Raw genomic sequence first — 23,527 nt, forward strand, 5'->3', positions numbered from 1 at the left:
ACCCCCTAACTAAATATATCAACTCCAAGATTGCTCTACATTGGGGAAAAGGGCAAATTCCCGATAACGATCAAGCAAATTTTTTCCCTATGAAAAAATTTGCGGAACTGGCCGTTTGCAGTTTTAAGCTTTCTCTGTTTAGCTGTCGACATTTCAGTGTTTGACAATCTAAACTTTCAGTGTAATAATGTAGACCTGAAAATTAGGATTGTATTATGATGGCTGTGATGACAGGAGGTACTGCCAACTATGCCAGAAGAAGTAGGGCAATGGCTGTGTAACATATGCCAGCACAGCTTGCTGGAATTTTGTAAATAATTATATGTCATTTGTATATCAAACTGATTTGTACAGATGCTTGTGTTGAAAATGTATTTGTAAAGCTGCTTGTGTTAAAATGTATCAACAGCATTTCCTGCTGGACAGAAAATATATGTACATGCCTTATTGTAACTATTTAAATGTATAAATTGTAACAGCATATTCTGGAAGAGAAGAGGTTAATTCACCTGACTTTGAAAAAAATATTGTTGAAATTAAATTACTTTACAGTTTTGAATGGAGTCAGAGATGCAATGTCTGTGCTGGAGAATAGGTTGTAGCTCCAGTAGGAAGAGTAGAATGTTTTTATTGTTTTATGGCTTCCAGATGCTTTAATAAACCTTAGCTAACGGCCTAGTGTGTATTGTACAACATAGGTACTAAACCCTGCTTTTAGTGATGGGGATAGTGCAGGAAACAGAAGTCAGAAAACCAGATGTATGTGATGTAATTCTGTACAAAAATAATGTTTTAATATTAGAGAAGACTGAAGTCTCAGGAGCATTATGTATTCTGCCTTGGATCTGACAGCAAGGACCACTCACCCACATTATCTTGCCTTGCTCTATTCAGCAACCAGGAACAGTATATCAGGAATAGATAGTGAGATTAACTAACTACTGTTTTTCTATAACTGTGTGAAACTTTCCATCAGTGTTATTTTTAATCTTTCCTGTGTTGAAACTCTGGTGTTTACTGTAAATAGACATTTAGTATTGTCATGTTTTTTTATTATGTATTATTAAATATATTTAAACTTCTCACTGAGACTTGTCCTTTTAGAAAAAACAATTAAGTTCTGAGAGTATTTGTATATATTTATTTGGTGATAATTACCATTTGTATTACTAGTAGCTTCACTCAGTAATTGGATACCATTTTAAGAGACTTGTAGTAACTGACTGGTGGCAGTGAATCTACCATATAGTGTGGGCAAAGTTAGTAGAGCTGGTAATCTGTATGTGTGTGTGTGTGTGTGTGTGTGTGTGTGTGTGTGTGTGTGTGTGTGTGTGTGTGTGTGTGTGTGTGTGTGTGTGCATGTGATTGAGTGAGTGTGTGTGTGTGTGTGTGTGTGTGTGTGTGTGTGTGTGTGTGTGTGTGTGTGTGTGTGTGTGTGTGTGTGTGTGTGAGACGCAAAGCACTGGTTTCACAGAGATGGTGCTGGAGGACTTGGCTTTGACACTTGGCTGAGGACCTAACCCTACAGCTCTGCCAATGTGGAGTCTTATTGGGGATCTGGGCAGAGACAGACAGAGAAAACCAGACCCTGCATTGAGTGTGTTGCCTGTGTGCTCTTAAGGGAAATTGTGCTTGATGCAGAGAGGTCTGCATCTAGAAATACTCTATGTATCCATTTGTATTCCAAATGAGCATCCCCCTCCATTGTCAGTGGTGAGGATTCAGGCTCCTTGATTACTGGTCCACAGTGCAAATGTCGCATGACTGACCAGGGATAGTAATTCTCTAAATTAGTCAGGAAAATATAGTAAGAATAGTTAAGTGTTGTTTTTCTGCAACTGTGTGAATCTTTCCAGCTGTGTTATTTTTAATGTTTCCTATGATTGAAACTCTGGTGTTTATTGTAAATAGATATTTTGTATTTTCATGTTCTTTTATTATTTATTATTAAATATATTTAAACTTTTCATTGTGGCTGGTCCTTTTAGAGAATATTTTTAACCTTTGAGAGTACTTATATCTATTGATGACACAGTAGCCACTCTCAATGCCTGGTTCTTTGGTCAACATTACCATTTGCATTAATATTAATTTCACTCAGTATAATTGGGTGCCTTTGCAGGAGCCTTAGGTAGCTGGATTTATAATGTCTGGTGGCAGTGAAAATTACCTTATAATCTGGAAAGAAAGAATCACAGTGGGAAATCTGTGTCAGTCTTTCCCATATGTGTGTGTGTGTGTGTGTGTGTGTGTGTGTGTGTGTGTGTGTGTGTGTGTGTGTGTGTGTGTGTGTGTGTGTGCTACTTGGAACAGGGATACAAAGCAGTGGTTTCACAGAGAGGGTACTGGAGGACTTGGCTTAGACACTCAGTTGAGGACTCAACCGTATAGCTGTGCTAGTGGGGAGCCTTACTGTGGCCCTGGAGGGAAACAGATATAAAGAAATCCAGACCCCAGGCTAACTGTGTTCCCTGTGGGCTCTTAAGGGAAATTGTGCTTAATGCAGAGAGGTGCATCTGGAAATACTGGGTGTATCCATTTTTTCCCAAGTAAACTTCCCTCTCCAGTGTCAGTGGTGAGGATTCAGCCTCCTTGATTACTGGCCCAGAGTGGTTACATCACAGATAGCATGGCCACGGAATATGGCTTGTGTTACCATCTCAAAAATGTTAACCAGATTCATTAGTCAGGATCTCCTCTTAACAATGGCAAACTGCTGGGGGTCAAGTCTTACAATATATCATAGTTTTCAGGTTTGTTATGTCCCATTTCATGGCCTTGCAGATGCATACCCACCAGGGATGAAAATATCCTTGACCATCAGTTCCTAGTTATTTGAGAAAAATGAAAAACAAAAGTGTTGAATTTAGAATTAAAAACAACTGTAACAAATCATCCACAACTTCAGATGTTCCTCATCTATAAATGTAACTTTTTTATTGAAAAGTTGATCTGATGAAGTCCAGTAGGTGAGCGAAAACACTTATCATTAATAAAAACTGAGTTATTCCAATAACTAAGTCAATCTGAGTTTTCCTTCAGTACTTTTACTGCAGAGAAATTAACTTCTGAAGTTTTGGACTGTTTATTACAATTGCTTTTGATTCTAAGTTTAAGAGTTTTTATCATTTTTGTCAAATAACAAAGAAGTGAGGGCAGTCTGCTATTTCTACTTGATTCTCTGCTGTGAAATAAGTTCAGTTTGTGGGTCTTGGGGAATCTGCCTTGAGGTAAGGTGATCTATAATAAATGTACCACATTTCTAATCAGCTCTAAAGTCATGACAGGTATAAAACTCTGATATAGAGAGAGGGCCTTCTGCACTTTTAAACCAGGTTTCAGAAATAATACACACATGAAAGTTCTCCAAATGCAGGAGGGCTTCAAGGTCATCCAATTTGTTATTTAGACTCATAGTGCTAGGCAGCACCACATTGATGTTGTCCAGTACTTTATTTGTTATGCTTTTTTTAGGTTGAAAGATCCATTAGCTGGACTCTGCCAAAAAGGCATTATGGGGGTAGCAAAGGCTTTAGCCAGTATGCAAAAGCCTTGGAATAAGAGGTGCATGCCATCACTGGCAAAGCAAGGAGGCTATGCAGCAGTTCATTACATGCTGACACATACTGGATCCCCCTCAAATGATACCAATTGTTCAGCCAACTGTTGAAATTGGTCATCTTTTTTCTTGTATCCCAACCTCATTCATGGCAAAGATAGTATTCTGCTCAATATTACGGTCTTTCATGCATTTGTAACATGCATGCAGAGCTGGGAATTGTCTCTCTGCATATCCCTTACGGTTCTGCATACCAGATCATTTATATCCTCAAGGGCCACCATCATGTCATAGTTATACTTGTTTATCTTGAGGGAACCTTGAGATGTTGGAGATCTTAACACGAGAAAGACAACTCACAATTACCCTATATTTGTCAAGCCTTGAGAAAACAGAGTCTGTGTGTCTTACTATAATGTCACCAGTCACCAGTACATTTGTATTAGTAGCAGGTTTAGCTATACTTGGTTTGGGGTGAGTTTGTTTCTGGTGACTTTCAGTTTTGGATGTGGCAGCATGTGTTGTGCTTTTTTTTTTTTTATTTCTGCTGAGACCTAGTTTTGCTAAACCTTGGAGGCTTAGGCTGTGACTTTTTTACAGCCTCCAGTGCATAGGTTCACACTAGGCTAACTGTCTTTTTGGGCCATTTTAAGCCTAGCCAATTATCCCATTTGAGAATCAAACCCTGCATCATCTGTTTGTAAGGTAAACACCTTAACTATTATGCCAACCCCCTCAATAAACTTATTTGTCAGAAGTGGGATTTGAACCCATGCCTCCAGGATTTCAATTTTAATGAAGCATCTTAGACCACTTGGCCATCCTGCCAACTATAGCAGCATATAATTTTCCATGTGCTGTAGAGGTGTTTTGTGTTAACAGACTGAAATTGATGCCTCCATCTTAGTTAAATATTTGCACCTCTCACAGGTAGGTTGTGATGGGGTAAGTACTAGTTCACCGTCCATGAGCATCAGGCAGTTGCTGCACTGAGTATACCAAGTTCTGTGAGACTGGCAAATGGGGGAAGACAAGTTGACTAGCCTTCTATCTAGTCCAAGGGATATTAGTCATATTTATGGTACATGGTTTACTGGATGCCTTTTTAATGTATCCTTATGGGTGCAAAATATTAAATGCTTCCTTACCTTGGTAAATTCGTATGAGTACAGAATATTAAACTATTAAAGGTGCTCTACTAAGGTAGAAATAGCTTACAGTAACTTAACTTAATTCTAAGTAAAAAGGTAGTACCTTTAGTACAGCCTGCTAATGGCTATGGGTAGGCTTGCTAGGGATAAAACTTCAACGTGTATGCATCTATTGAGTGCATGTGAAGCACAGCTCAGTTCAATATAGCTGTGTAAGGAATTTAAACAATTCAAAGAAAAAGCAGATTTTGGCTCCAGCCAATAATGCTAGCTTCCCTGAAACAGCACAAAGTTATCCTGTCCCACAGAGTAATCAACATCTCTCAAACTGCCCACCCATTTGGCTACAAAATTGCTGTAACAGTAATTAAGTTATAAGTAGCAAAAACTGAATTAAAACAGCAGATTTTGCACAGGGGCAACAGCACACTAATTCATATTCAACCCAACACATATTAATGAGTAACATTAACTACAGCAGTATTAATTGAGAATCATACACAACCTTAAAAATGCAGGCCCAGAGATTCCTGGACTTTGTTAACATACTCACCCTGGAATTGCTAGTTTGTATACCCAGCAGGGTGAAAATATCCTTGACCTGGTCCTCTTAAACATGGGGGTACAATGTACTACCCTAGTACTAGGTCTAGTTAGACTACAAAGCTGCCTCCTTTGAGATAAATATTTAGCCTGGGAACTCATCTAACCTCGGAAAATGTAAACAATATTCCAAGGCTAACTACCTCCTACTAAGCAACAGTGTAGCAAAATTCCAAGCCCCCAAAAACCCTAAGACCACAGCTGCCTATGTGGAATTTTTCACAGGAGCTCTGTACAATCACATAAATAGCTGCATAGAGACTGTTGTGCTTACCCAAAGTAAACATATAACAACCTCCAAAACAAGCCAACCCTGGTGGAATCCCAGTATAAATAGATTGCATTACAAAAGAAAGAGAAAGCACATAGAAAAATAGGATGGGTGTTACCCAGAAAGGTAAAAACTCCCTCATCAAGCTGAACTAGGAACTCAGGAGACTAATCAAGTTCACAAAAGCCAAATTTGAGATAAAAATAGTCCCACAAGCTAAGGACAGCATAAGACTTTCTTCAGTTATGTCCACACCCTTAAAAGCAACACCCAACAATGTGGCAAACTAATGGAGAAAAGAACCACCTCTATGGAGCCAGAGGACATAGCAAACCTGCTGACCAATACATTTATTTCCAGTTTTATCCCTATCAGCCCAGTCACGCCCCCCCAGGAAATAACCCACTATATTTCTCCACCAACTACCACCAGGGAAGAGGTCCTCAATGTGGTCTCTGAGTCCAAGAATACTGCTTCAATGGGCCCTAATAATATCTCAGGTTGTTTCTCTTTTTTTAATTTCTACAAGTCTTTTGGGTTTCTAATACCATGACAAGAATGGACCCCATTCCAAAGTCAAAGTATGAATAAAGTTCATGGAATTAGTATTGTTAGCCAGAAGTGCTCTTTGTAGCACCCGCAATGTGCCCAGTACTGACTCCTTCTGCAATCTGTACGGAGTTACATGTATCGGTAACATATTTAAATACAATTGTAGATTCTTTTTTATAAGACCTGTTGCTCCTACTACTACTGGAACTGCCTGTCTTTCTTCCAAATCACTCTCATTTCTGCCTGCAAATCCTGATATTTTATGACTTTGTGTCTCTCTGTACGCAAGACACTGTAGCCATTGGGTGTAGCGATTTATCAATGCTACTTTTGTTTTCCTTTTGTGGATGACTATTTGTGGTTTTCTCGCATCTATCTTTTGAATTGTTGGTAATGAGTGATCCCATGTGATGCAGACTTCATCATTTTCTATGATGCTTTGTGGCTCATGTTTCCAGTGTTTTTCACCTACTTCAGTATTATAATATTTACACAATCTCCAGTGCAACAGTCTTGTCACATTATGCCTTACAGTCTTTCTGCCATTAGTAATGCACAACCAGCAACAAGATGTGCAACTGTTTCTAATTCTGTTTTATAAAACCTACACTTGTCTGCAATGGACTTTGTAAACCAATGTGTATGTAGTCCACTGTCTTGTGCTGCCAGTATTAACCTTTCATCTCTTGGCTTGAATTCACCTCTCCTTAACCATTCCTGTGTTCAGTCCTGATCAACATGAAGTTGTTCCAGGAGTTTTCTATACTTGCAACCATATTTATGCATTTTTCCATTTCTTGCCTTCTCATCTAATCCTTCATCTTGTATTATTTCTTTTGTTTTTTTGACACACTCAGTTGCTGCCTGATTTTTATCTACTGATTTGATTTCTATTCTCACTTGATGCCAATATGCTTCTGCTAGACTAAGCATCTTAGATTTATTCTCCTCATGTTTGAAAACTTTCGCCATGTTTGGACCTTGTGAGGTCAGCAGATATGTATGCAGTCCCACAATTGCAGATCTATACATGTAATTAGTTTCAAGGAGCCCCATACCTCCTTCAGAACAACAATATATAATCTTGGTATGCACTGATTTTTATAAATCATTTGATGAGCATGAAGCATCCTTCTTGTTTTCCTATCTAATCTGTCCAACATGTTTTGGAGCTAGTCAATCACTCCAAAACTGTAAGTTAGGATAGGAAGATCATTTTGGTTTATAGCTTGAATTTTGTTCCTAGATGTCAATGCTGTTTTCAGGATTAATTTAAGTCTTCTAAAATATTTCTTACTGGGTTTTATTCATATTTGTTCATTTTTATTGTTGATCCTTCATCAATTCCCAAATATTTACACACTCCTTCTTGCTCAGGTTCTTTTATATCACATTCCTGCCCCAAACTCATGTTTTCTTGGTGCTGCAGTTTTCCTGCTTTAAAGGTTGCTTTTAGAGATTTATCAAGACCAAATGACATACTTCTATCATCTGAAAAAAGTTTTGACTACTTGCAGTTGTGATTTCAGTTCCTCATCTGATGAGCTATACAGTTTTAAATCATCTACAAAGAGAAGATGAGAAGTATTTACACTTTGTTCCTTTCTGGGAGCCAAATTATAGCTATGACATACTCTGTTAAGAAGACAGCTTAATAGGTTAAGGGCAAGACAAAAGAGCAGCAGTGACAGAGAGTCACCCTGGAATATCCCCCTTTGAATTTTTATCCCTGGAAAAATAATTTGTCCTTTATCATGGCTCCTCCTGAATAGCATGAAACATGGCCTATCAGACCTGCTACAATCGCTATGTAACCATAGCCTCCAGGCAGGCTTTGTGGCAAGCAAATGAAAGGGTGCAGGTGTTATCCCTCTACACAAGGGGGTGGGGTCTTCCACAGACCTGGAGAACTACTGACCCATAAGTCTGACTAATCTCATATGCAAGGCCATAGAAAAAATGATCATGGATCTGATAAACAATGACATAGGAACATTACAGATACTGGAGCATACCAGTTTGGTTCTGTCAAAGGCAGGTCATCCCTACTTAACTTGGTGGACTTCTTTGAGTAGGTCACTAAAGCTATGGATGGATGAGGGTAAAAGTTCACACTGCCTGCCTTAACCTGGCCAAGGTATTTGACATAATACCTCATTTGGGCATTGTTGATAAACATACAAAACTAGGCATAAACCCATATGTTCATCCACACTACAAACAGTCTCTCCCACTTCACTCATATCTAACCTCACAATGGATATGCTCATACTCCCACCATACCTAATAACTACTACGCCTTCTTCCTAATCTTCTAACCCTCCTGTAAGACCCATTAATGCCTGTCTTACTTCTTTAACACTAATTAAACTGGCAATTTTTTTGTTACTCCTTATAAAAAATACTACCCTCTATTAATCCAGATGTTTGTTCAAATATGACCATCTTTGATGAAACTCATTGTAAATACCTACTTTCCTCCAACATAATTTTTCTTAGTTACTGTATTAATGCATAATTACATTTTCAATGTGTGACAAATGTGTTTTTTTTTAAAGTGTACTTTAAATTTATTTCTACTTTGTATTATGTAATCAACCTTCTGGTGCTTTTCTCCCCAGGACTCCATTGAAAACGGGCCATTTGTGGCCCAATGGACTATCATGGCAAACAAACTGCAAAAAAAAAAAAAAAAAAAAAAAAAAATGTCACCCAGTGGATGGCCAGCTGGCTCACTAATAAGACACAAGAAGTTAGGAGAGGGAAATCAGCCTTCATAAAGAGGCCATTCAGTAATGAAGTCCTACAGGAATCAGTTCTGGGCCCTCTCCTTTTGGCATCTACTTCTCTTCAGTCAAGGTAAACATCAGAGGCCTCTAGCTGACCAGGTTTGCAGATAACTTCAAATTGGCATAGGTACTGAATCCCTTAAAGACATAGATGCCCTTCAAGAGAGACTGATGCCGACAAACAACTGCCTCCACAGCTGCGGACTAATGGAAATACATCAACCCCTGGAAATAATAAAGCCCTCCAGGTATAAACAGAGGTCAGGGATCTGGGAATGCATGTTGGCAGTAACCTGGCCTTTGAATACCACATGTGTTGTGTGATGAGAAAAACATTCAGTATTGCACAACTTATAAGAACAAGGTCCAAGGAGATCATTGTTCCACTGTACTCTGCTTTTATCAGTCCATTTATTGAGTACAATGCACCACTGGTCATGTACCTGACCAAGTACTTGTAACAGCTTGGGAAACCACACAGGTAAATCACAAGAAGAATACAGGGAGTAAATGGCAATTCCCATGTGGACCATTTCAAAGTCCTGTCCTTGTACTCACTTTCCTATAGACAACTACAAGGCAATCTATGCCTAGCCTAGAAGGTATTCTATGATCCCACACTGATGGATTTGTACCACATCTGAAAAACAATTAGCATCAGAAATACCCATTCTGATGACCTAAACAGGACATACTGGAGGGGCAGTTATGTGTCTTAAAGATTATATGTTCTATGAAACAATCTTTCTACCCATGTGAAGCAAAGTTCATCCCTAACCCTATTCAAGTATAACTTGGACCAGTAAATGGGAAAATGCAAATTTACCCTTGGTTTGGCGCCTATGTCCCTAATAGATAGAGGCAGCGTGTGAATGCTTAATGTGTACAACCATATATTTTAACCGTAAAATTCCTTGGGGTATTGATACATGTTACTAATATGTTAGTAAAGTTTGGGTAAGCTTGGCTATGCTTAAAATGGCATTTTGTCTGATAGCCTAGTAACCAGTAGTAAATACGAACAAACTAGTAAACAAGATAGCAGCAGCTCAAAAACACAATCCAGGTTTATTAAAAATCCAGGTAAGTGCTTTCATCAGACAACAAGACAAAGTGAACCACTCCTTTTTATACAAAATCCAATCTAATGAATTCCCTCCTTTATGAAGGGGGAATGACAAGGAAAACCTTCCAGAGAGAGGGGATAGTGGCTTCAGTCAAGGTGCGGTTTATTATGATCAAGGCAGGGTATGCAATGGCATCTGCCCCTTTTTGTAAATATTCTGGTGGGAGGAGATCAGCTGCCAGGGTAGTGGGCTTTAGTTTGTTAATTAGAGATTGGATGGTGGATGTAGATACAGGCTGGAGGATGAATGGGAGTGGGGTAGTGGTTGTGGAGGAGTTTTGAAATGAGCTGCTGGTGGGTGTTGTTTGCTAGCTAGTGATTGGATGGTTTTGGTAAAAAAATTATTAATGATGTTAGCAGTTTCCACTGGAGTTTTAAGGTCACAAGTTGAGGGGGTGGGGGTGGGGTGGAGGCTTAGCCAGGGTGGAGCAGTTTGTTTATGCCTGTCCAAACTTTTTGAGGTTTGTTCTGGTGTTTTTGCTGAAGGTGTTGATAGAAGGTTTTTTTGTCTAACAGTGAGGCTTTCTTAGTATCATTCCTTAGTTGTCGGAATTTAATATGGTCAAGTGGGTCTTTGGAGGTGCACCATTTGTCCCATACTTTATTTTTTCAATCCTACAATCTTGCCATGATTTTGATTTTGATTACTTTAGAGAGCCGGGGGGGTTAGTTTTGGCTCTGAGGGTGTGGATAGGAGTGTGGGAATCTAGACTGGAGAGGAACTTAGAATTAAAGTAGGTTACAGCATCATCTAGAGGAAGTTCGTTAAGTATGGCCCAATTGCATGCTCTGAGTTCATTCTGAAAGTCAGTGGAGTTAAAGTTCTTGTTGTTTCTGATAGATTTATATAGAACTTTGTGGTGGTTATCTACTTTATGCTTAATGATGTAAGTGAGTAGGTGGTCACTTATGTCATCTGGGAGGGTACCACTGTTATACAGGTCTGGGTGATTGTTGATAAGAATCCAGTCCAGGATACTGCCTTTGTAGTTGGATTTATTTATTCTGGTGGGTGAGGATATAAGTTGGGTATAACCATGAAGGTTTATATTGGTGGTGGTAGATTCAGAGGAACAATTGTTCCAGTCAATATTAATGTCTCCTAACACCATAGTTTCATGGGGGTATGTGTTGGAAAGCCATTGGATGAAGTCTTCTAGGGTATTTGCATTGTTGCCTGGGGGATATAAATGCAGGCAATGAATATAGATTTACTTTTGTTAAGCTGTAGTTTGCTTACTAGGGCTTCTGCATTATTGAACAAGGAGGGTTGCTGTGGGGCTAGTGTGACATCTATTGTGTTTTTAAACAGAACTGCTACTCCTCCACCTTTCCTGGAGTTGCAGTCTAGTCTAAGTATGTTGTACCCTGGTGGGATAACCTCATCATGTTTAGTTCCTAGTTTTAGCCAGGTTTCTGTAAGACATAGCACATCGGGTGAGTAGGTGGCTAGAAGGGCGTGAATATTATGGACCTTGTTAATACTTCACATGTTTAGGTGACAGGTCAGGAGAGAGTTAGGGGACCTTAAATTTGACGATATGTTGAAGGTGGTAGTGGGCTGGGAGCTTGTGGGAAGGGTGGGTCCAGGGTTAGGGTGGATGTCCCCATCCCTCATCAGAGTAAATTGTACAGTGATTATTAGTTTCAACTCTTTACTTATTATTTTATGATAATATCTAGTTTTGAGGAGATGGACCATGGTCTAGTTATTTGGTGGTTGTTAAAAGTGGAGAGGATAGGTTTGTAGTGAGTTAGGGGTTGGTCTGATTCACTCAAGGTGGGACCAGAGATGGTATGAGATATGGGGTGGTGAAAGCCAAGATAGGGCTGTTTTTCATAGATGGTGAGGCAATATAACTGAAAGGAACATAATTGGTCTCATCTTGATAGTAGTGGTACTTGGTAAGGAATGTGGGTGGAGAATTAAAAGGGTTGTTGGCAGGAAGGGATGGTTTATCAGGGGTGATATATGGAGGTGTGGGTTTTCTGTGATAGGTTGTAGGAGAGGGGAGTGGTTTATTGGGCTTAAATTTAGCACTGGTAGGGGAGGGGAGATTTGGGGGCAGGGTAGGGTTATACGAGGCTACAAGGATTTCCAGGGTCTGTGAGTATGCAGGCTTAAAGAATACAACTTTACAGTGATTTTACTCAGTTCTTTTTAAAGTGAGCTGCAATTTAGCCAATTTTATTCAATTCTTTTGAAAGTGAGCTGTGTTTTACTCAATATTGTATTAAACAAAGTTTGTAGTTTAGCCAGACAACTTACTGACTGTGTTGGGAGTAAACAAGCTTTTATCCTGAATTTTGTACAGATATTGTAGTTTAGCCAGACAATTTTACTGACTGTTGGGAGTAAGCAAGCTTTTAAGCTGAATTTTAGTGAGGGACAGTGCCAGAATAATTTTCTTTTAGTTTTCAGGATGATAGTTTCTTTTCAGCACAGACTGAGCCATTTGAGGCAAGGACAGGTGGTGTGGAAAGACCTGGTAAGGTACATAGAGTCAGTGCATGGATTCTATATGGAACACAGCTAACATAATAGCATGCAAATAGTATTATACCTTCAGGCAGGGCATTCATTAATATTAGTAGCGCCACAGCTTCTGCGTTACTCTATACTCAATTACAACTATCAGTCAGAGCAGTAGTTTATAGCACAGGCAAGTTCAGTGAATTTTACACAGCTTTTCCTATGTGGTTTTATGCTATCAGTAGTTACAGCATTAAGGCAGTACAGCTAAATCTACTTGCTAAACGCTAAATTCTGTTCAATGATGCTTCCAAGTGAGTACTGCATAAAATATTTGTATAATATGGTAATTATGCATATTTTACTGCTAAACAATATAAATATCTGAATAATGGTGGAACTTTGATACCAGCTGTCTAAGACAAATGCTGAATATTATGAATGTTTTTGTTTCATTATATGATGTCTCATATAACACCATAATTGTATGTAAAATATTTGAAATTATTTTTGATAAACATCGACTGAAAATATTATTTAAGTTCAATGCATTTTTACTATGCTTTTATCAATCAGTACAGCAAACGAAGACTGACATAATTAACTTATTACAGACTGACATAATTAACTAATTATAGAGCTTGACTGACCTGACCCTCTCCAAGACCAGAGGTCCAACCAGAGGTTAGGAGCTCTCAAGGCAGAAATGGTCACAGGACTCAATAGCCCTGCATTTCTTATGATCCTATGATCCTGTGAACAACTGCCCATTGCTTAAATATAGAGGTCTGTTTTGGCAAATTACATATATCTGAGGGGAGGTGTTGTACACTGGTGAACAGATTATGTGCATTTGCATTTTAATGTGTGTTTTTCTAACTGCGTTTAGGAGTCAGGTTGACACAGGACAGTTGTAAAGAAGAGGCATCCTTGAATATGAGCTGAAGGCACAAGTCCTGATGCATCAAGAAAAGTAAGAAAAATCCAGTTTTTACTGACATGACAAGGATTATTTCCCTAAATGCTTCAGTATGTGCAAAAGCACAATTTGTATAAAGTACAGCATTGTGTTTAGCTGATACATCATAATTCTGTCTACTTATGAAAAGAACACTAGAAATGAATGTGTGGGGCATTTTTTGCTAATGACTAATAACCTCATTTGATTCCATTTGTAAATAATGTAGTTATTTCACAGTAAGTTATCTTTAATTGCCTGCTTATAAAAATGTACGTATTTCCTGCATTTAAACAGAATCACTGCATGACTAGAAAGCACAAAAAATGTGATAAAAATGTTGTTGAATACATATTGTGTACACTTAGTATACAAACTGTGTAAAAACAACTAGGCACAAAAAAATGGTAAAAATGAAAAACAAGTCCCAACAACAGCAGAATCCACACACTCCGTTTAATAAAATCCACACAATGAATAAACTTTTTAAGCACTTTTCGTCTGCCAAATAGCAAACTTCTTCAGAAATCATTAGTACACAATATAAGTCATTTAAATAGTCACTAGAACCAAAAACGTGGGATAATTAAATCATTAACTATTTAAAGATACATAACCATAAAAACCAATCATGTGTGAATAATATATTACACTAAAAGTCAAAATCTAAACAAACCATAAATAAAAATACTGATCACTTATTTCAAAATAAAAATAGGAACATAATAACTATTTATACTTATAACAAGACCTTAATAAAGGCCTTTTACCTCTGTAAACTCTTCAGTTTAAGAATACTACTAATAGAATTCATCTCGTTTAAACCAGGGACATTACTTGCATCCAATTTAATTTGTCACTTTAGTTCTAACTCTTCCAGTTTAAGAGTAAAAGGACCCCTTTAATATTGTACTTCACCTTGTCGATAGCCAAGAATTTAAACTTGTGGTTCGTGTTTAAGTGAATATGTTTAGCCAGGGCATTATCAAGCTTGTTATGGCTTATCACGTACAAATGTTCATACATCCTATCTCTAAGCCTACGCTCAGTTTTGCCTACATAAAATGCAGGACGATGAGTACATCCAGCTAAATAGACTATGACCTTAGAATTACAGTTAAATCTTTCTTGTAATTTGTATTTGAAACCAGTCACTGAAAATAAATTGGTCGTATCAACATGCTTACAAAAATTACAGTTCTCACATTTAGTCATTCCTCCTACTCTGAGGGGTTTGGAGTACTGCTTTTCTAATAAATCTTTGAGGTTCATACCACGTTTGAATACTATCTTTGGGAAATCTCCAAATTTATCAAATAAGGACTGGCTACATCTAAACAACTCCCAGTTTTTCTTTATTATTTTCACACAAAGGCTACTATGAACACTGAACGTGGTAATAAACCCACAACTCAGTGATTGTCCCTTGCATGAGTCTATTATACTATTTGAAGGTGGCAATGAAGTTCCACAAGTTTGCAGACTAACACCAACTGACCGTCTGGGAACCAGGATCGGCTTAAATATAAGGTTTTCCCTCTTATAATTTACTTCTTCTATAAGTGCTTCCAACAAAGGTTCTGGATAGCCACAGTGAAGAAACAGTTTCTTCAAGAACTGGCATTCCTCATGGAAATCATCGTCTTGAGAGATGATACGTGAGGCCCTAACTAGTTGGCCCTTGATGACCGACCTCTTCTGGTGAAAAGGATGGCAACTAGAGAAGTGTAAAAATGAGTTAAAATAAGTCTTTTTCCTGTATATTTTTGCAGTGTAGCAATTCAATACTTTATTCTTAGTAAGCAAAATATCCAGGTACGATACAGAGTCCAAACTAAAGTTGGAAGTGAACTGTAAAAATTCAGTTGACTTGTTAAATCTATCCAACAAAGCATCACCCACCTCTTCGTCCCCTTTTAACAAGACAAAGATGTCATCCAAATATCTGGTATAATAATCCAGAAATTTAGAAACATTATCATTTTTAAAAACAAATTCGGACTCCCAGTACGCCATAACTAAATTGGCAACACTTGCTCCACAAGGCGAACACATGGCTAACCCCACTTTTTGCAAGTAAAATTGGTTGTTAAATATAAAGAAATTATTAGAAAGAATTAAATCAAGGAGCTCTGTCACCAAAGAGACATCACTACCTGAACCATTATGTTTCAACATCATTAATGCCACCCATTCAGCACAAATTTGGTGTGGAATGCAGGTGTACAAGTCTTTAACATCAATTGTTAAGAAATTATAACTTTCAACAAAGTCTAAGTTGTTTATCTTGGCTAAAAAAGACCAAGAATCTTTACAGACTTGTTCTTCCAGCACAACATATTTCTGTAACATTGAGTCTATGACCTTAGCGTAGGCATAAGCCGGAGAGCCACGTCCATCCACCAATGACCGCATAGGAGAATTAACCAAGTCCTTATGAATTTTGGGTATACCGAATAAAGATGGATAAACCGGAAATAATGTAATCATATAATTCAACAAGACCTGGTCTATACGACCTTCAATATATAAATCATTAATGCATCCCTTAACCAAATTGTAAGCTTTGTTAATGTCAGACCTAGAACTTAATTGATAAGCTTCACTACTCAGTAAATGATTAATTCGGTCAATGTAGTCACTAATATCAAAAACTACCCAACCACCTCCTTTATCAGGTTTGCAAATCCAAATTTCTTGTGAATGTATATATTTAATAAATTCACATTCAACACGATTAGTGTCTGAACTTGTGTTTGTTGTTAAACTGTTTTTTACCATATGTCTAAAATCTAATTCACACAATGACTCAAAAGTTTGCAAAACTGGATGAAGAGTGGGATTGAACATACTAGATGTACGAAACACCTGCGCCATATCTGAATTAATATTATTTGCAAATAATATCTGGAAATTTAATTTCCTGGTAAATGTTTTGAACTCAATAATCATTTTAACCAAATCAGACTGCTGTTGTGGTACATATGTATAACCCTTAGCCAAAAAATTCACCAACTCACAAGAAAATACACATGAAGAAAAATTAAACACTTTAAAGTCATTGTCTTTGTTAGTAATAATTTCAGGACCAGGTCCACACAATTGCAAGTCATTTTCACATTCCAAACAAGTCGGCATGATGACAGCATCATCGTCATCAACCCCCAAATCTTACATTACGATAAACTTATGTACTACAGTACGGTAGCTACTCACAGGTACACACATTGACTGGCACTTAATACCAATGTTGCATTAAGACAACCCCCTGTACCACAGCAAGATAGCTACTCACAGGTGCACACATACTGACTGGCATCTAGTGCCAATGTTACATTATGACAAACCCTGTACCACAGCAAGATAGCGACTCAGGTACACACACTAACTGGCATTTAGTACCAATGTTATAATCCTGATAAACCCCTGTACCACAGCAAGATAGCAACTCACAGGTGCACATGGCAAGGTAGCAACTCATAGGTGCACATACTGACTGGCATTGAGTACCAATGTGACATTATGAAACCCCTGTACCACAGTAAGGTTGCCACTCAGCTGCACACACAAAATGGGATTTAGTGCCAATGTTATGGACAAATCCCTGTACCACAGCAAGTTAGCCACTCGCAGATGCAGACACTGACTGCATACTCAACTGCCCAGATTTTAAAGAATGTCCACATGTAATTCTTGTGTGGTCTGTTCCTCAGTTTAGAGTTTTCTGGATTTTTTGTGGCAAATCATTGATGACTAAACTCATTAAATGACAGGCATTTCAGTTTAACTTCATATATCCTTCAGAACATGCATGGTAAGACCTTTTATTCTAACATTTTCAGTTTATAAGAGCAATATTTAAAATTTGCCCAGATCTTTGGGGCTGGAACCCCATTTTCTGTGGCTTTGTCCAGATTTTGTGCCATGAGATAGAGAGCTACAGCTGGCATTTAGTAGCAATGTTGTTACATTATGACAAGCCTCTGTTCCGTATCAAGGTAGCCAGTCCCAAAAAGGTACACAAAGACACCCACACTGACTCCCCACAAAGACACCCGCATTGACTGGCATTTAGTAGCAATGTTGTTACATTATGACAAGCCTCTCTACTGCATCAAGGTAGCCAGTCCCACAGAGGTACACAAAGACAACACTGACACAGAGACTCCCACACAAAGACACAAGACACTGACACAGAGACTCCCACACAAAGACACAAGACACCGACACAGAGACTCCCACACAAAGACACAGACACCGACACTCCCACACAGTCCCTCCCACACAGACACTCCCACACAGAGACTCCCACACAGAGACTCCCACACATAGGGCAGAAGCACACTAAAACAAACTCTTGCACACAGGACAGACACCCACACATGATAAAGACTGCACTACAGCAAGACTGAACATTAACACCCACACAGACACAGGACAGAGGCACCTACCCCCACAAGTACAGAGACAAGATCAGGACAAATTTACTACAAAACTGAACATAAACCCACACAAGATTAAGTCAGCACTACCGCAAAACAGAACAGACACCAGTCTCAAAACACAAGACAATGACAGCAATATAGTAAGACTTAAACAAGCAGCATTAGATAAACTGACATCACTCAAGGCAATTACTGACATGCAGAACAGTCACACTGCAGATGTACACAACACAGCTATGGGACACAGAAAAGACTACAGACAACATACAAGGGAAAGCCATGGGGATTACAGAGCCTGAAGCAGACTCAAACCCAAACAAACCCGAAAAAAAGCCATGGGGATTACGGAGCCTGAGGCAGACAGACTCAAACCCAAATAAACACACAAAGACATGGGGATTAGTGAGCCTGAGGCAGACTCAAACCCATACACAAGAGAGTAATGGGGATTAGTAAGTCTGACACGGGCAGACTCAAACCCAGAGAGAAAAAGGTGAATACCAAAGTGTCATTCGTCTTCCATATGCATTTACCTCTTCAGCTTCTGATTGCTGCCACTTGTCTGTTCTTCCTGCGCTTCTGTCCTAGCCCCCGATGAGTCCTGCAGCTCCCAACTGTCCTACCATCCTGACGAGTCCTGCCACTACCCTGTCGCTCCACAGGAGTCCTTCTCCTCCCGACAAGTCCTGCCACTCCCGATGAGTCCAGCCACTCCTAGCTGCCTTTCCTACCTGTTGGAGGTACGCAAACAAAAAGTGAATACATAGCATACAAGCCACACTAAGGTACTACCTGAAATTACTGCCTGACAGCATTATAAAAGATTACTGTAAAGGAAATATGAGCACATACCTAACCTACAGTTTTACTGCAATCATACAAATTTTCTTCCGGACAAAGTCTTCAATGAGGCTGCCATACACTTTGTCCCACTTCATGCTCAGTTGAGAGCACAGCTAAGCCTAAAAGTCTCTCCTGACTCATTGACAAACACAGGTATGTCTTTATGAGTTTCAGCTTAGAAAATCTACATTCTGCAGTAGCCACTGTAATTGGTGCAGTCAAATAAATGTGCAGTGAAACATAAGTATTTATATATATGTCTTGCAAGTGGTTGCGAATAAGGGAATTTAACACAGTCAGTGGTGATGATTCATTATCAATCATTAGAGAAAGGATTTTAAGTTTGTGTCCAAGGTCAGAGTCAGTCATCAATATCACAGTGGCCACTTATCCTGTCAGTCAGTTGTTCTTTCAGAGCCTTGCAGTGTTGCAGCAGTGTGTCTTCTGCAACATCACTCAAGGTTTTAATATTTGATAAAAATCTAAAGGTCTTATCAAACTCGGAAAGCTGCTGAAACCAGTCAGTAAACAATTGGATTGTTGTGCCCAGCAGCACATTGAAGAACTCTACATGTAATTTTACCGCTGGATTCCTGTACAGTCTCGTCTTCTCCTTCATAGTCAAAGAACCGTTTTACTTTCCTCCGTCTCTTTTCTTGAAACGTGGTGCCAACATCCAGTTCTTCCACTATCTTGGAGGCTTCACCCATGGCATGTTGAAATCCCATTTTTCTGTAATTCTTTAGCAGGCCCATAGTGGATGCCAGCACTTTGACACATGTCGAAATATCAACAGATGGACTCTGCAGAACTTTGCTTGCACGATTTACCTCTGTCAGCACATCATACCAGACCACTAAACATACAATGAACTGGTATGACCTAAGTTCTGAGCACAGTCCTCTTGCTTGTTGATATGTTGCAGCATCATTTGTACGTACTGCTTCCCCTATCTCCTGTAATGCCTCAATGACTCTCTTCAACTGAAATCTTACTGCCTTGACAGAGTCTATCCTGCATTCCCAGCGAGTCTCCAACAGTGGCTTCACAGTGACATTTGTGTGCCATTTTAAGATCTGCCATTGGCTTGTTGATGCTGAACAGAGTACGTAAATGTTCTGCAAACATCCAAAGAATGACACTGCTTGTACTGATGAATGTGCTCCATCACTAACTATAAGATTTAAATTATGTCAGGCACACGGCACATAAAAATCCCTTGAATTCATCTGTTTTATCTGAGCTTGCACTCCAGCTCATTTCCCTTTCATGTTGCTGCCATTGTCGTATCCTTGTCCTTGATAGTCATTAATGTCCAGTTGATGATTTTGAAGAGTCTGAAGAAGAGCTTCTGTCAGTCCTGCTCCAGTTGTGTCATTCACAGGCACAAATCCCAGAAAATGTTCCTCAACTGTGGCTGCAGTCTGTAAAATATCCACATGCCAAACTACTACATTCATTTGCTCTTGATTGCTGATGTCTGGCGTGCAATCAAGAATCACAGAAAAGTACCTAGCGTCCTTCACCTTCCCTACAATGATCCTTAAAATAGCATTTGCAATCAGCTGGATAACTTCATTCTGTATGTCCTTCCCAAGATAGTGATCCATTACCTCTTTATTCCGAATATGACGCAAATGTTCAGCCATGACAGAGCCACACTGCGACAAACGTTGCACTTGACCTAAGAAGTTGCCATTGCCATAGGTGTCCAGGGCATCAATTGTACCATGGAATGCCATGTTCCATTCTGCCAAGTACTGGACAACAAAATAATGCGTTCTAACACCACGCCAGTGAGTTATCTCCTTTTCAACCACTACTTGTCTCTTATCATCCGTAGTCTGCCTATTCTTTATTCTATTGTCCAGCTCCTTCCACTTCATCATGCATGCCGTATGCTCTGGTGCTCACTCATGGCTGTGTAAAGCTTTGGACATCTCTCGCCGTGCTTTGTAACCACCTGACCTGAGAAGATGGTTAGAATGTCCAAATAATTTGCATGCAAAGCAAAAGAGTGCGTCCTTTGAGACCGAATATGTCAGCCAAGTGCGTTGTGCTCTCGCTCCATTAAGCAGCACATGGAAATGGTTCTCGGATGTAAATCTTCTTTTCTGCTCATTGACTGGGAACTGTGGTAACACCACTTGCAAAGGTCCATGCTGAATGGCAGCTACCTTAAACTCATCCCTAATCAAGTATGGCCAAGTTTCTAGATTCTCCAAAGATGTACCTGACACTCCCTGCAAGTCACAGGCCACATCTGTCACTACGGAAGTATGGGCTCCTTCTGTATCAAAGTCTGGTGATCCGAGCAACACCTCAGGTGAATCTGCATTTGCTGCCGTGCTTTCACTCATGGCAATGGCTGTAGGTCCACAGGAGGTAGCCTGTGGTGTGGTCGCAAGAGAGTGGTCACTTTCTAGTGAAAGGATGCTGGCCTCACAGTGGTCAGACTGTAATGCAGAACCATTGTGTTGTCCTGAAGGCAGACTTTTTCCTGAATCTCCCCTCTTCGATGAGTCACAGAAACAATGGAACCCTGTCTCTTTGCATCCTCATTCCTCTACTGCTGAAGCTTTCTTTTTGCTGCTCCTGACAAATATGTACACTTCATCTCTAACTGGGAATGGAGGTAAAGCAGAATTACTACACATGCAGAGTCCTTTTGTCATACTGTTATTAAAAATGATTAATGACTTGCATTGACATCAGTCACTATTGCACTGCAGGCAGAAAGACTGAAGAATGACTAACTGGTAGACACAAACAAGTAATGAGAGGCCCAGGTTACAGTTTCATGTTCAATATCTAACACTAGAGGTGAACTTCAGCTTTTTCTACACAATTCTTTCCTTGTCATCCCCCTAAACATGATGCAAAAGATCGATATTACAATCTCTCAGACTAAAGTCTGAAAGAACTAATGACTAGGAGAGGCACAAGTTTGAAGGGGAACACACCAAACTGAGGCAAGACAAATGTTACGGTACAATACAGACTACACATGCCCACTACCTCTCAATCTCTTGGCAAACTTGAACAAACTAAAATCATTGGTTGAACAAAGGAGTGAAATCATGGATTTGCTAGAAAACCTCATTTATGAGGGATGTAGAAGTGGCACACAGATTGGGAGACGGACATTCCCACAACCCCTCTTAGCATGGGATCCGTGTACAAAAGCATAAATCCAGGGAATGTACCATGCATTACGTGGAGGGTATGAAACAAGAAGTCCATTTCTGTTAGCAGCCTCAGCCCTCCCCATTGTGCTATGCAATCATTTTGAGAGTGAACAGGCTAAAAACCAAAAACATCTAGACACAATTCTCACAGGCCCCATCAACCTCCTAAACTGTCAACTTAATTCAGACAGCCAAAAACTTGGATAGCAGAGCAGTGTTTGCAGTAGTATGCATTAAAGACATCAGTACATTCTGTGGAATTCTTACCCCCCCCCCCCCCCCATCTCGGCACAATTTTGGATGAAGAGAAAACAAAATTACCAGTGTGCTTATACAGTCTGTGACCCACCCCCATTACAAAAAAAAAACTCCAGGCAAACAATGGACCCTGCAACATTCTCACAGGCCCTAACCACACTCCCAAATTTTCAATACAATAGCTATGGACCACAAAAAAATTTTAAGTCGTTGCAACAAGGCAGAACAGTGTTTGCATTAGCAGGCATTAAGATATCAGTACATTCTGCGGAATTCTTAATTCCCCCCCAAGTCTAGGCAGAATTCTGGATGAAGTAAAAACAAAAAGGTATAGCATAAACAATGTGCTTACAGTCTGTGAGCCCCTATTAAAAATACTCCAAGCAAACAATGGACACTGCAACATTCTCACAGGCCCTAACCACACTCGAAACCTTTCAACACAATAAGTACGGACAACAAAAAAAGTTAAGCCATTGCATCAGTAGTACATTGTTGGTAAACACAATAGTAGCGTAACAGGGTTTGCATTAGTATACATTCAAACATCTACACCTTCTGCAACATTCTCACAGCTGCTAACTACCCTCCCGACATTAGTCATGGTAAACAATGTACAAGTCCTCTCAACCTCCAAATTACATAATTCAAACAGCCAATAATAACTGCAGAACAAGCTGTAACACCAGGGATATTTAAAAAGTACTATAACTCTCGGCAGCAGAACAGTGCTTGCATTAGCATGCATTAAGATATCAGTACATTCTGCGGAATCCCCCCCCCCCCAGCCGATGCACAATAATCCTGGGTAAAGTGAAAACCAAAAGCATAGGCGTAGCATTAACAATGTCCTTATGCAGTACATGACCCTCATTAAAAACTAAAAAGGCTCCATTCAAACATTCTCACAGCTGCAAACTACCCTCCCAACATTAGGCATTTTAAGCAATGTACAGGCCCCATCAACCTCCTAACCTCTCAGCATAATTCAGACACCCAAAAAACGCAGAACAGGCTGTAACATCTGGGATATTTAAACTGCACTATAAACTTAGACAGCAGAACAGTGCTAAATTAAACAATAAAAACCCCTTCTAAAAATATTTAAAAATATGTTAACATTCTAAAATACAAAGTGTATATCAGTCATAGATTCCTGAATGTTAATAAAACTCTAATGCTTCCAAAAAACCTAACTAAAAATATATATAATATATATATATATATATATATATATATATATATATATATATATATATATATATATATATATATATAGGTTCATAGGTTCATAGGTTCATACTAGGCTAT

At 39.2% G+C, this 23,527-nt stretch overlaps 1 protein-coding gene across 4 annotated transcripts in view; it reads left to right on the plus strand.

Moving 5' to 3' along the window:
• LOC122812351 (beta-1,3-galactosyltransferase 2-like) overlaps positions 1-23,527 on the plus strand; it is a 594,134-nt gene that overhangs the window by 450,561 nt on the left and 120,046 nt on the right. For 3 of the 4 annotated variants that reach the window (XM_044084770.1, XM_044084773.1, XM_044084771.1), the window contains exon 2: positions 13,414-13,497. The exons of the other annotated variant lie outside the window; for it this stretch is intronic. The gene's annotated coding sequence lies outside the window, so the exon portion shown is untranslated. The remainder of the gene's footprint in view (positions 1-13,413; positions 13,498-23,527) is intronic. 4 annotated transcript variants of the gene reach the window in all.

The sequence above is a fragment of the Protopterus annectens genome, chromosome 9.part0, assembly GCF_019279795.1.
Source record: "Protopterus annectens isolate FY-2018-M chromosome 9.part0, PAN1.0, whole genome shotgun sequence".
Taxonomy (NCBI): domain Eukaryota; kingdom Metazoa; phylum Chordata; order Ceratodontiformes; family Protopteridae; genus Protopterus; species Protopterus annectens.